The following is a 15,826-nucleotide window of genomic DNA, read 5'->3' as shown; positions in this document are numbered from 1 at the left end:
AAGTTCCACCACAAACTTAGAAAAGGAAAAAAAGGAGATGTAAAGGAGTAAATGTGATATTATTTTCTAAACATATTGTCACAATCTACCACAAAATTAGCTTTTCTTATTGTAAGAGGGGTGGAAAATTTTGCTTGCTCCTTCGCTTCGATCGCTTTCAACTTTTTTTGGCAGAAATTTAAATTTTGCCCTATGTGGGGAAAAAAAATTAGATCAGAAAAACCAAAATATGATAAAGATAAAAGAACATGTGGCGACATGCATCGCGGCGGAGCGCTATTTCTGTGAATGAACAAGTTCCGAGTGAGGTCCTCATGTCGGTCAGCAACATGCGCACATTATTTGTTTTGATCTCGGACAAAAGCGGTGGAAAAATAAGAAGATAAAGGAGAAAAAAATGATAATTTGTTTTCATCTCTGATACACATGTAAGCAGGAGGAGGAGGAAGAAGACAAAGATTTGTTTCCATCTCCGATGTAAGTGGGGGAAGAAGATGGTGATGATTTGTTTTGATCTTTTACATAAGCGGAGAAAAAGGAAGATGATGATGATGGTGATGATTTGTTTGACCTGCGATAAAAGTGGAGGAAGAAGAAGAAAAAACAAGAAGATGATGATTTGTTTTGATCTTAAGCAGAGGCAAAGAAAGTGTAGTTGAACTCACTGACATGTGCCATAATGATTTAGACATATTTTGAGTAGCTTGCGATTTAGAATTATTATTAGCAATGATCTCTTGCTGTTCTAGAAGTAAAAGAGGTATAAAAGACGCATCTTCCCGACTACATGTACATGTATTTTGCAACTTAGGCAAATGAAACTGAACAGAAGTCTCCAGCAGATTAATGACCGATTGGCGGAACATGTTATATAGATTTTTCGAGGTGCTAGCGATTAAAAAAAATTTACAACAGATCTTTTCTTTAGGAATCCCTAGCAATAGTATAGCTAATGCACCATCTTAATAGTTTACAATTGTCTCTACAATCATCATGATGTTGTAGAGAAGTGGACTGTCATTGACCAGCGGTAGTGTCATGCGCTGCACATCATCTTCTTCTTCCTCCGCCTTTGTCAGAGATGAAGACAAATCATTGTTTTCTTCCTCCGCTTCTTTTGGAGATCTAAACAAATTCTGTCATCGGTGTAACTTGCAGCATTTCTCCATGTGCCGATCACCCACAAATTTTAATGTTTGTTTTTTTTTATACCCGCCAATCCGATATTTAAACTGATTTCGATTTTAGGAGCGAAACTTCTGAACCGATTTCCGATCCCGTTAGGGGTTGAAAGGTCAAATGATGTGAGGTTTTGTTAGTCTTCCAACTTGCTCTCATTTCTTTATTTAGACGTACATGTACCAATTTTGATCACATTTGATTCAAATGATTCTTGGGTAAATGTAATACCATTTGTGAGTTGTTGAGGATGATGGGGTCAAAGGTCATCTTGTATTTGTGAATAGGAGATCCCAAAACTACAGGTGAACCCGGGGGGGGAAGGGGCAGTCAAATATACATGTATTGTTGTACACACGCGTGACCAAAAAACGCGTTTAAAGGGGTGTTTTTTTTTTCAGTTTTGGATGCGGGCTGCACGTGTACTCGTTATTTAGGGTATCAGAAACACTTATTTTAAGGGTAGTTTTGAAAGCCTGGTCAATGGTCAATCGCATGGTCAAAGGTATTCGGGTATGTTTTTTTTTTCCAAAGCTTTTTTTTTAAGACTAGCCAAACGTGTTTAGGGTAATTTTTTTTCCCCAAGCATTTTCCCCGGGGTAATATTCTGGTGACAACTTGTGCAGGGGCCAAAATGTGTAAGTACAGACCGCGAAAAACTTGTTTAGGGGGTTATTTTGCACACAGAGAAAAACTTGTTGAGGGGGTGTTTGGAAATAATTTGGCCACGCATGTGTACAGCTATACATTTGACTGGCTCCCCCGGGCAATGAACTCTAAAGTTGCTATCTTGTAAAAATAAAATTCATGTGTATAAACTGGGAATTCTAACACCCACTTCTCTGATATATCCTTTTCTCTACAATTTGAATTGGAAACCAAAATTTGAATTTGCTGATCTTCTATAAGTAGGCCTGGTGGTCGATAAATTATATGATAGACCACTTGAGTTTCATTGTACTGTACATTTTAAAATCAATTATCAACTCATGTCAAGTATTCTATAAAGTAGTTTCACTGGTAGGGTCCATGATACCTCACAGCCCGGGGGGCCACTTCCATTTACGAGTGGATACCATGCGCGACCATGGGGTCTCGAAAAGCACCCTAAACACGTAATTTCAATATTCTGAAAATGCACCCCATAACAAGTATTGGCGTGTGAAACACTACCCTTAACAAGTATTGGAAACAAAACGATACTCTTGGCAAATATTCCCTGAAATGAACCCCTATAAACAAGTACAGGAATGTTTTATTGTTACGGGTCCTTCGGTCGTCGGCTTTACCTTATTTGGTTTAGTACGACCTCACCTTCTACACCTCGCGCAAATAGGACTCTAAACACGTAGTATTGGGGCAAAAGGACATCCTTTATAAAACATTTTAATTTTGTTTTATCATCCCCGCATATTCGACCTTAAACACGTAATTTGCCTAGCGAAATGGATACCCTTTTTTCATTATTTTCGTGTTTTTGACACCCTTATCACGTTATGTACGTAACGTGCCCTATCGTGAAAAGGACATCCTTTTTACGTGTTTTTTTTGGTTGCGCATGGTATCCACTCGTCAATGTAAGTGCCCCCCCCCCCCCCCCCCCCCCCGGCCTCACAGCCAAAGTAGGAAGGCACAGATTGCATGTCTGCTATAAATATGCACAGACAGTACATTTATGAATACATGTGCATTGTACTGTACTAGTCTACAAATGTAGACCCACATCTGCAGTGTGTGTACCTCAGCTGATTCAACAAGTCTGCATAGCACACTATGTCTACTGAGGCTGCAGAAGTGCTGGTTTGCTTCGCAAACCAGTAGCGGATCCCACCTCACGAGCCATTCAGAGTCTGCATAGCAGACTAGTACTGTACAGGTAATTCTTTCTCTCACCATTGACCATGTTGTTACTAAAAAAAATAAAAATATACAGTTTATGTTGTTTTATCATGAGGTTTACTTTATTCAACTATTCAGATCATGGATGTCGTATTTGACCTTTACCCTTTTTGTATTTCCTGTAATCATTTTGGAGAGAAGCAGACTTCCTCTGTGGAAATCCATGCAATTTGGGGTGCGTTTATTCGACACTTTTTTACCCTAGAATCATGATTAGAATCATGATTCAAATCACGATTCTGCAGAATCACGATTGCGTTTAGTCGAAATTGGAAATAAACGTCTTTCAAATCACAAACATGAAACACGGAAAAAGGGCGTTTGGAAAGACGTTTCTGTAGAATCACGAACGAAAAGGGTCGTATAAACGATATCGTGATTTGAATCATGATTCTATGACGTCATTGTGTCGTGCTTCTTCCGGGTTCGACTCAAAGGCGCGCGCTGTGTTTCGTGCAGGTTAATTTTCGTGTAGCAGATTGCCAGTGTACTAGAACCGGTATATGCCAATTGTCATGTGCATTTAGGAATTATCATTCTGTGTATTGTACCCCGGGGTTGTACTGTAGCGTCATTTGTATATTTCACTCAGGGTGACCAGATTTCACAAAATGAAATACGGGACAATTGACAAACGAAGATCAACAAAGAAGCCCACACAAAGTGTGGGCTTCTGAGAATCCATAGTATAATAATAAGACTTTTGAAAAAAATATAAAGAATTAGAAGGGAAGGTGAACGAAAGAATGAAGGAGAGAAAGAAAAGAGATGATTGGGAAGGATAGAAAACAGAAAAAAATAACAGAAAGTTAGAATAAAAGGATGAAAGAAATAATAAAAGAGATAAAAAAGGTTTCCGTCATTCTTTGAAATGAATATAGAAAGAAAGAAAGGAAGGGAAGATTAATAAATGTCTCGCAAAATAAAGGAGACAATTAAAGGGGGAAAGGTGAGAAAAAGTAGGAGGAAAGAAAGAATGAAGGAAATAAACATGTTTCCTTCATTCTTTGAAAGAAACAATAGAAAGAAAATAAAAATAAGGGAAAATGAGAAGGGAAAAATGAAGAAAGGAATAAAGAATGGAAGGGAAGAATGAAGGGGAAGAGAACGAAAAAATAGAAAATAATGGAAGGAGAGAAAGAACGAAAAGAAACAGGAGACGAAGAGAGAAGGAAGCCAAGGTAATTATAAGGAAAGAAAGAATTTCTGAAGGAAATAAAAAAGTATATTGGATAAAGAAGGAAAGAAAGAAAAATGAACAGAGAGAGAGAGAGAAAAAAGAAAATGTCGAGGAAAGAAAGATAGGAAATAAAGATAGATGGAACAAAAAAGGGCAAGCAGAAAGGATAGGGTATATATAAAATAAAGAAAAGGGAAAAGTTCAAACTTCAAGTAAACAAAAAAATCCAATCATCTAATAAAAATCATAACTTTATTAAATGTATTTTTAAAATTTTAAACATAAAATGTTTTAGAAATGAATAAAATTTCAAAGTGAAACATATTGTCAAACTTAAAAATTAGATGAAACATCGCGGCATCGTGCACACCAAGACTAAAAACAAAAGCTGAAACTAGATATATGAAAAGTCAATAACATTTTCCTCCGATTACATCTCCAAATCATTAAACTGAGAATCCATAGTATAATTATAAGAATTTCCCGCCGATTTTGTGATTATTTTGGTAGAAAAACTGTTTATCATGTGAGGTGTTTGCACCATTGAGAATTTGCTTCGATCCTCCATGCCTAGCTAGTAGCCTGCCACACACAGGCAGGAGGCCAGTTCGTTTGCAATGTATTTGCAAGAAATCATCGCAGAACTTGCAAAAAGTTTACAGTTATCGATTTAATTGTTGTCTCTGCTTCGTCAGCTGTTGGTTATTTCATGAAAATTCGTCACTTTCAAATGTATTAACTACATTTTGTTCAATATTCTGAAATACGGGACAATCCCGGGAAATACGGGACGTCTGGTCACCCTGATTTCACTGTTTTCATCAATCATGTCTTCAAGTTCCAAAGGCACAAATTGGACTGACGACGAACTCAGGGCTCTGCTTGTGCTTTGGGCTCAGCCTGAACCACAAGCATCCCTTACCGGGATTCACAGAAATATAAGACGATCTACGAGTCCCTTTCAGCGGCGCTTGCAAGGGAGGGATTTCAACGGAGATGTGGCACCGCCTGTCGAGACAAAATTAACAGAATTCGTGCCCAGTACTACGGCTACCGAACACCATTTTTGATGAACCGACAAGATTGAATACAAGTAAACAAAAACCATACGAGGTACAATACACGGAATTCTGGAAGTAAAAGATTTATTTTTCGGAAGCCGAGTTGCACTTGCACAAACGATCGCGCGTTAGCTCTGGTGGCAGCAAAAATCTAGCAGCCGACGTGAAGTTAGAAACACGCGCGAAAATGTTGACCTATACTTCCTGGGTCAAACTGCGCACTGTGATGCGCACTGGATCGGCCCGAATTCAGGGAGAAACAGCGTTAGAAAGATGGTCGTATAAACGCTGATTCTGTCGGATCGTGATTCATGTTGCTGTTTGAATCATGATTCAAATCGTGATTCCAATCATGATTCTGGGTTGAGGTCGCATAAACGCAGCCTTAGTGCAGGATTGCTTCCTGTATGACTTTGTGTGCAGTTACCAACATCATTCCATCTAGATTATAATTTGGTTTTTGCATGGGGAAAGGATGGGAGGGGGAGGGGGGGGGGGGATGTTGCTAGGCAACTGCAATAACAGCATGGTGCTTCCAATATCTAGAAAGTATCATGTACATGTAGGGCTTGTGGATGACCAAAGATGAATTTGATGTGATTGGCTTTTAATAGCTGTATGGATGAGTATAACCCATGTGCTGTATATACAGTTTGGAGTTGTTCTTAGATTATGTATGATTATTGTACATGTATGTATCGCCCTTGACATGCAGGGGTGCTTGGGAACTGGTTCTTAAAGGGGAAGTTCACCCTGACAAAAAGTTTATTGTAAAAATAGCAGAAAAAATAATAAAAAATATTGCCGAAGGTTTGAGAAAAATTCATCAAACAATTAAAAAGTTATTAGAATTTCAATTATTTGATTTGTGACGTCATATGCGAGCAACATTTCTACATAGCGAATGGTAAAAAATCAATGAAATGTCATTTTCTCAGAAAATTGAAAATGGTTTTCACTGTACCTTTTGTATATAAATAGACAAATCATTTCACACCCGATCATAAATAGAAAACAAAATTAAGTCATCAGGAACCATACAAAATTTGAAATTTATGCATTATATATTACATAACACACGGGGCAGCTGCTCGTTTATGACGTCACAAATCCAAAACTTTGAAGTCTAATAACTTTCTTACTCTTTAACGGATTTTCCTCAAACCTTCACCAATATTTTTTACTATTTTTTCTGCTATTTTTACAACAGAGTTTTCTTCAGGGTGAACTTTCCCTTTAACATGAAATGGGGGAGGGGGTCTTTGTCTTGAGAACTGATATCTGGAAGGAGGGGTTTTTATAATGAAACCTGGGGAGAACCGGATTTGTCAATGGAAAAGGGTATTGATGCTTGGGAACTGCTGGCAATGCATGAAGGTGGGGGGGGGGGCACGCATACCATTGCAGGGGGGAGGGGAGGGTTTGCAACTTTGCATTATAATGCTCATGCAGATTATGAACTTCATACTGTACTGTGTACAGTGTGTTGAATTTATTCAAATTTAACAGGGGTTCCATGCACTCACTTTGGTTGCACATGACTTACTGGTATTCATATGTGATAGTATGAAAAATATTGGACTTTGTACTGTACGTCTACAGCAACATCTACTGTATTGTAGTTGTAAACAAAGGGGCCTTTTTTGCTTAAAGGACAAGTCCACCCCAACAAAAAGTTAATTTGAATAAAAAGAGACAAATCTAACGAGCATACTGAAAATTTCACTGAACACTGAAACACTGAAAATTTCATCAAAATCTGATGCAAAATAATTCACAAAACAGTTATATATATTTTATATATATGCACATCCTGGTCAGTATGAAATGAGCAGACTGATGATGTCATCTACTCACTATTTCCTTTGAATTTCATTGTGAGAAATATGAAATTTTAATTAAATTTTTCCATTTTTCCCTGAATATGTGGATAGCATTGTCATCAGGAACCATACAAAATTTGAAATTTATGCATTATATATTACATAACACACGGGGCAGCTGCTCGTTTATGACGTCACAAATCCAAAACTTTGAAGTCTAATAACTTTCTTACTCTTTAACGGATTTTCCTCAAACCATCACCAAAATTTTTTACTATTTTTTCTGCTATTTTTACAACAGAGTTTTCTTCAGGGTGAACTTTCCCTTTAACATGAAATGGGGGAGGGGGGTCTTTGTCTTGAGAACTGATATCTGGAAGGAGGGGTTTTTATAATGAAAACTGGGGAGAACCGGATTTGTCAATGGAAAAGGGTATTGATGCTTGGGAACTGCTGGCAATGCATGAAGGTGGGGGGGGGGGCACGCATACCATTGCAGGGGGGAGGGGAGGGTTTGCAACTTTGCATTATAATGCTCATGCAGATTATGAACTCCATACTGTACTGTGTACAGTGTGTTGAATTTATTCAAATTTAACAGGGGTTCCATGCACTCACTTTGGTTGCACATGACTTACTGGTATTCATATGTGATAGTATGAAAAATATTGGACTTTGTACTGTACGTCTACAGCAACATCTACTGTATTGTAGTTGTAAACAAAGGGGCCTTTTTTGCTTAAAGGACAAGTCCACCCCAACAAAAAGTTAATTTGAATAAAAAGAGACAAATCTAACAAGCATACTGAAAATTTCACTGAACACTGAAACACTGAAAATTTCATCAAAATCTGATGCAAAATAATTCACAAAACAGTTATATATATTTTATATATATGCACATCCTGGTCAGTATGAAATGAGCAGACTGATGATGTCATCTACTCACTATTTCCTTTGAATTTCATTGTGAGAAATATGAAATTTTAATTAAATTTTTCCATTTTTCCCTGAATATGTGGATAGCATTGTTTAATACGGTTCAGTCAACTTGGTCCCTATTGTCAAATCTATAAAAATGAAACATTGTAATTCAAACAATAAAAAACAAAAGATATTGTGAGTGAGGGACATCATTGACTGTCTCATTTGCATGTCACTGAGTTGTGCATATTACTGTTTTGTGAAAAATAAGCGAAACTTTAAAATAGAACTTTCCTATTTTACATCCAATTTTGATGAAATTTTCAGCATTATGCTACATCTACATGTAGGTTGATTTTTCTCTATTTATTCAAATCAACATTTTTCTGGGGTGGACATGACCTTTAATAATCTTTGGACTGTTTGTATTTAAACCATGGTTAAACATGATGTTTTTCTGTTCCTAAAATACTTATACGCTTTAAATAGACTTTTTTTACATCGGATACATGTGGGGAGTTAGGTAAGGGTGGGGTGTTGGGGGGGTCATCAAGGTTTTCATATAATGCAAGACTGATGACCTCTGGGCGCTTTTAGTAGTGTACCTGAAAGAGCTTGTCAAGAGGGGCGCACTGTGTGGAGTTGCGCGCTCGAAATGGGCGAAGACGGCTTTCCGAAGAACGGTTGTTTTCTCACACTAAAACCAGTTTAACAAGGCAAGGCGATCTTGAAAACTATATTGCCAGGTGGTTTAATGAACCAGTTTGAAAGATCACTTCGACTGTTCTCATTATATGTTAAACTATTTTCCACTAAACTACATGTAGTTTCCAGTATAATGAGAATGATGGGGAGTTTGGTTAGGGTGGGGTGGGGGGGGGGGTCTCTAAGTTTTTCATATGATGCAAAACTGGAGACGCTGTGGGCCGCTTTTAGAAGTGTACTTGAAAGAGCTTGTAAGGAAGGGCAAAAAAAAGTTGACAAGCAAGTGGGGGTGGGCTGACCATTTGAAAAAACCCCAATAATTTGATTAATTTCTTTGTTTTTGTATGTGCGTTTATTGAAAAGAGGACGAGAGGGGAGGAGGGGGGGGGGCAAAGCCCTATCCCACTTTGGATCTGCTACGAACCACTGTTTTGGACACTATCATATTCTCAAAAAGTTTGCATTGATGATTGTTGATAATAAACAGACTATAAAACTTATAAGTTTTATGATAGTCGAAGGTTAATATTGAACTACCCGATTCGGGCCACCAAACCTTAACATTTTTTCAATAATGGTTGCCCGAGATGAATTTTTGGTGGCCCTGGGCCACCGGGCCACCGCTAATGTCGAGCCTTGCGTATGGTCAAAAAAATCATTTGAAATTTTCTCAGAAATTTTATAGTTTTTATTGTACCTTCAGTATATGCATGTATCATACATGTATATATCAATACACAAATCATTTCACATGCACTTTGATATGTGTACTGTTTGATACTGCAATAAAATACCAAGTACATGTAGCAAAACAAGTACTTTCCCTTCAAAATATTCTAGTTTCTCTAGATACAAAAAAATAAATTTGAGGCCAATTTATTCTGTGTACTGAACAGTTATTTACGACTGTACATTTAGAGCTCTAAAGCACAGTCAATGAGAAACCGTACACAGTTCACTTCCCCTGTAAATGACCGTTTTTCCCCCTCCTATAGAAAAATATTCTCATTTTGAATGAAGGAATTTTGTTGCAGTACCCCTTGGAGTTTAAACACCCCCTACGCGTGTTTGTATCTCTCTGCATGCTTGTCATTATTGAATAATGAGCATTCTATGATCATGTTTACAATGAAAGGAATCAGATCCAGGGCCGCCGACTCTGCTTACAATCTCAGGATATTACTGCTCACAGAGGGAATGGCACGGCAGCTATCGCGTTATTGGCCTAATTAAATCGAAACCGCACAACAACAAAATGCAGCATTGCTATGTACATTGCTATGACTCCTTTTCACATTCACTGCCAAGATGGGTTTCATATCTGGGTCACATCTTGTGATCAATCACAACTGTTCTAGGAGGTGTTTTGTTGAATGCCCTGGCACTGATCTTGACTTTCATTTGTACTCTTACCAATGAGATGAAAGAATTTCAGAAGCTTTTAACATTTTCCTGTGAAAACGACTGATGACATGTATCCCTATATCCCCTCCCCATCCCTCCCCTCCACTATTCCCTCCATCATCCCCTTTGATCCCCTCTTCCACCCATCCCATCCACTCTCCCCTCCCCAACCCCTCTTCCATCCCCTCCCCTCCACTATTCCCTCCATCATCCCCTTTGATCCCCTCTTCCAGCCATCCAATCCACTCTCCCCTCCCTAACCCCTCTTCCATCCCCTCCCCTCCACTATTCCCTCCATCATCCCCTCTTCCAGCCATCCAATCCACTCTCCCCTCCCTAACCCCTCTTCCATCCCCTCCCCTCCACTATTCCCTCCATCATCCCCTTTGATCCCCTCTTCCAGCCATCCAATCCACTCTCCCCTCCCTAACCCCTCTTCCATCCCCTCCCCTCCACTATTCCCTCCATCATCCCCTCTTCCAGCCATCCAATCCACTCTCCCCTCCCTAACCCCTCTTCCATCCCCTCCCCTCCACTATTCCCTCCATCATCCCCTCTTCCAGCCATCCAATCCACTCTCCCCTCCCTAACCCCTCTTCCATCCCCTCCCCTCCACTATTCCCTCCATCATCCCCTCTTCCAGCCATCCAATCCACTCTCCCCTCCCTAACCCCTCTTCCATCCCCTCCCCTCCACTATTCCCTACATCATCCCCTCTTCCAGCCATCCAATCCACTCTCCCCTCCCTCAACCCCTCTTCCATCCCCCTCATCCTCTCTCTCAGGGCTCCCTCTCCCCCTCATCCCCTCACCCATTCACCTCATTCACTCTCCTCATCATATGCCCCTCCTCTCCCCGACCCCCATTTCCCTTCCCTGCCATTCCTCTCCCTCATATCCCCCACACTTCTCATTTCCTGAAATGACCTCCGCTGTTGTTGTGGCGACGGCTTGGTCATGAATAGAAGCGCTTCGACGTATTCATGTCTCTGCATACAGTATCTGACTCGTCGTCATCTTCAAGAAAATCAATACTTCTTCCCTTTTTTCCCATTTTCATTTTGTTACAAACAAGGACTGTGTTTGTACCCGATGAGGTTGGCTCAAGAGCATGCAGACAGATGTCAATATTTTTCATCCTCGACAAATACACAATACACTCTTGATATGTTTTTTTTTTATTCAGTACAGCTGCATATGGATTATGTTACATGAATGTAAATTTCTTATCAATCATGTGATCTACATGTACATACATGTTAACTGAGTGGGAAGCCAGAAATGTATTTTGTATCTATTTGGTGTAGAATATTGTGTTTAGTTTCTGTCAGTGATGGTGTTGGATGTTGAATGTATCTTGTACATGTTGGCTTGAGATTCTGAATCAGGCAACCTAGACTCAACCTCCAACACCCATCCCTCATACATGTATGTGACCCTTTATAAAGAAAACAAATCATTACTCTTGAATTAGGATCGGCTTAAATTAAAACACACAAAAAACCCCCCAACTATCCCTCCATCCCCTGCTCTTTCTGAAATCTGAAACCCAGCTATCACAATCACATAAACATTGCTATTAGGGATGCTCTCCGGGCTGAAAGTATTTTTATCTAAATAAATTCACAGAGCAAAATGCTGGAAATTCCATCAAAATAACGATCACTAAATATTTGCATTACTTTGGTGAAACAGTTCTACGCATGTTTTTATGAATATTCAATAGGTGGGCTGATGATGTCACATTCCCACTTTCCTTTTTCTTTGATATGTTATTACACAAAATCATAATAGTGTCATATTTTCATAAATGTGTAAAAACTATGCGTCTCCATTATTATGAAATAAGTTGCAAAAATAAATAAGTAATGCTCTTTAAGTCGTCAATCCAATTGTTTTAGTTATTTGCAGCAAATTTTTAATAAACCTATTAAATTTCATATACCGGTAGTAAAATACAAAAGAACAAGTAGGGATATGACATCATCAGCCCACCTAATGAATATTTCTGAAGACATGCCTGGAACTGTTTCACCGGAATAATGCAAATCTTTGAAATTCAATAACTTTGTTATTTGTTATCCGATTTTGATGAAATGTTCAGAATTTTGCCCGTTGAATTTTACTCAATTTATTGAGATATGAATATCTTCAGCCCGGAGCATCCCTTTAATCAAGATTCAGAATGTGTGAACTTTTAATCCAGTTTTAACATTAGAATTTGAATTCAAAGCTATTAAAGATGCATGTTTTCAGTACTTTTTAAAGATCCAAATGGTCCATAAGTCTGTCAGAGGCTATTAAAAATTCAAGGATGTAACCTTTTAATTTGATATGATTTCAAAATATATGAATCAGTCTTTAATTTTTTTCTCATAACCACATGTTTTTTTCTGTTGTCATCATGATGGTATTTCCATGCATGATTTACCTGGGTTCAACCAAATACAGTGTCTTTAATAATGACTTTACAATATTATGATACTGAAAGTCATGAACCCACATTTATTGGGATGAGAACCTGAAAGGAAAAATCCTGTTTCAATTTTCAATACTACATGTATATTGATAATTAAATGTATGAATGATTGAATTGTTTATAATTACATTGGAACATCCAATGCACTGAATAGTTATGAAATACACAGCGCATACAAACATGAAAGTACAGGTAAATGGTAGTTTTGTAACCAATTTTTATTTTTACATGACAATGAGACTTTTGGGTCGTGATTATGCAACTACATGTACATGTACATGTAATATTTTTGTAGGAGTTGTAGGAGTTTTATGCATGATCATGCATAATCCTGCACTCTAAAAAATGTTTGAGTATAAAAAATTCACTGTAACATTGGTTAATAATGGATTTTGTCTATTGGGTATTACTTGTACTTGTATGTACACTTTGGTACAGGCGCGGATCCAGAGGGGGGCACAGAAGGGGGCACAAGGGGAATGTGCCCCCCTTTTGAGAAAAAAACCCAAGGTGTGCCCCCCCTTTTGATTTTTTAGCTCATCTGGCCCGAAGGGCAAGATGAGCAAGATGAGCTTATGCCGTGGCGTGGCGTCCGTCGTCTGTCGTCCGTCCACAATTTCAAAATGCTACTTCTTCGCCATTTCAAGTCTGATTTCAATTCTGTTTGCTTTATATGATAGCACTAGGTGGGGCATTCAAAACTTCTACACAGAATTTTGAAATTCATTAAATATGCTAATTTATGCACATTTTTCAAAATTCACAAAAATGCTACTTCTTCTTTATTTGTTGACCGATTTTGATTTTTTTGCTTCCATCTGGTAGAACTTCATGAGGTACACCAAACTTCTACACAGAATTTTGAAATTTTGACCAGAACAATTTTTATGTTAATTTATGCGAAATTAATTTATGCATATTTTTAAAAATTCACATAAAATGCTTCTTCTTTATTTGTTGACCGATTTTGAATTTTTTGCTTCCATCTGGTAGAGCTTCATGAGGTTCACCAATCTTGTACACAGAATTTTGAAATTTTCAGTAGAAAATTACTTATGCTAATGTATGCGAAATTTATTCAGAAATAACAGAAAATGCCTCTTCTTTATTTGTTCACAGATTTTGATATTTTTTCTTCCATCCTGTAGAACTTCACAAGGCCCACCAAACTTCTACACAGAATTTTGAAAATTTTCAGTTGAAAATTATTTACACATGTATGCTAATTTATGCAAAATGTATTCATAAATCACAGAAAATTCCTCTTTTTCTTTATAATAATAATAATATGCAACATTTATATAGCGCTTAATACAAATGTTTCTAAGCGCTGCATACATGTACTATTACCCCGGCTTTAGCACGGCTACCCTGATCGGGCGCATCGAGCATTCAAGGAATTTCTTCCTACCGGGTACCCATTTACTACACCTGGGTCGAGAGTGGCAAACGTAGATAAGCGCCTTGCCAAAGGACGCTAGTGCTGCGGTGGGATTTGAACCCCGGACCTTGTGGTTCACAGTCCGGAGACTTATCCACTGAGCCACAACACCTCTACATAATTATTTGTTGACAGATTTTTTATTTTTTTTCTTCCATCTGGTAGAGCTGCATGAGGTTCACCAAACTTGTACACAAAATTTTGAAATTTTGTCTGGAAAATTATTTATTCTAATTTATGTAAAATTTATTCATAAATCACAAAAATGTTTTTTCTTCTTCATTTGTTGATCAATTTCAGTTTTGTTTGCTTTATATAAAAGATCGAGGTGGTGATACAAGATTTAAACATAGAATTTTGAAACTCATTGAATCTGCTATTTATTCATATATTTTCAAAACTCACAAAAATTGCTTACTTATTTGTTGATTGAGTTTGGTTATTTTTGTTCCATCTGAGAGCTACATTAGGTTCACCAAGGTTCTACACAGAGTTAAGAAACTTTGACTAGATAATAATTAATACTTAATTCATATGAAATTTATTCATAGATCACAAGAAATGTTTCTATGTAATTTCTTCATTAATTTCAATTCTATATCCTCATTTTATGTCACCAATATAATTCACTACAGTGTCAACTGGGCTGAAATTAAAATTTTGTTAAATTGTGTTGCGAGATGCCGGATGAGCTCCACATCATTGATGTGCTAGTTATATTCTTTCGGGTACGAAATATCCTTAATTTGTGGTTGAAAACCTTTTTTGGGGGCTTGTCAAAATTTTCCTTCAAAAAATTTGCCCCCCCCCTTTGGCAAATCCTAAATCCGCCCCTGCTTTGGTACAATTCAATTTTCATATTTCATCATTCTAACCCAAGAAATGTGCATGTTCATTCCTAACACTTTCTTTGCTTCATGGCTTGTATCAAAACCTTTTTTTCTTGCAAGCTTCAGATACAAATTGGTACTGAGTTGATTTTCAAGGCTCTGTATTTACAGAGATACATCTACATCTAGACTTAAGGCCTGTATTCTGACATCAGGTTTACACATGTACATGTAACTTAAACCATGGTCTATGAAACTGCTAAAATTATGGGAAGCCAAGCATGACAAATTTATGTTTTTGTTATGCTTCTTCTGCTTGCAGTGCTCTTTCATTATGCTGATGAAAACTAATTCAGTTATTATTCCCAGACATTTATGAATAGATAGATAGATAAATGGTTTATTAATAAAAATCAAGACATCATCGCGGCTAAGACCGAATTGGGATGTATTCACAAGGTAATAAAGACACAAAAAATATTCAAACAATAACACAGGTAATTACAAAATAAATAATACGGATAAGGTATGGTATTGTTGTGGAATTTTGGAAAGGTAAGAGAGAGGTGGGAAGGAGAAGAGGCAGATAGAGAGATGGGGGGGGGGGGTGGATAGGGATAGAGAGAGAGACAGGGGGAGTGAGGGAAGGAGTGGAGCAGAAAGTCAAAAGAAAAGAAGGTACAAACATTATGAAAGAGGTAAAAACATGAAGTGTACGTAAGAATAAACAAAGTTAGAAGATGATTCTAGCACCAGATGAGCTGATAAATTGAACCTGTACATGTACGTAGTAATAGAGATTTCTTGTTCACATTTGGCTTTCTATAGTTCAACCACAACTTTGGACTATGGCCCATATTCTGAAGTCAGGTTTAACTTTAATAGACCATGGTCCAACTCTA

At 37.7% G+C, this 15,826-nt stretch overlaps 1 long non-coding RNA gene across 1 annotated transcript in view; it reads left to right on the top strand.

Annotated features, from left to right (window-relative positions):
* The window catches only part of LOC121414545, a 29,839-nt gene that overhangs the window by 4,187 nt on the left and 9,826 nt on the right, over positions 1–15,826 (top strand). The gene's annotated exons all lie outside the window — the stretch shown is intronic.

Source organism: Lytechinus variegatus, chromosome 4 (assembly GCF_018143015.1).
Source record: "Lytechinus variegatus isolate NC3 chromosome 4, Lvar_3.0, whole genome shotgun sequence".
NCBI classification, from domain to species: Eukaryota; Metazoa; Echinodermata; class Echinoidea; order Temnopleuroida; family Toxopneustidae; genus Lytechinus; species Lytechinus variegatus.
Note: the sequence above shows the minus strand (reverse complement) of the source record. Positions and strands in the feature narration are given on the sequence as shown.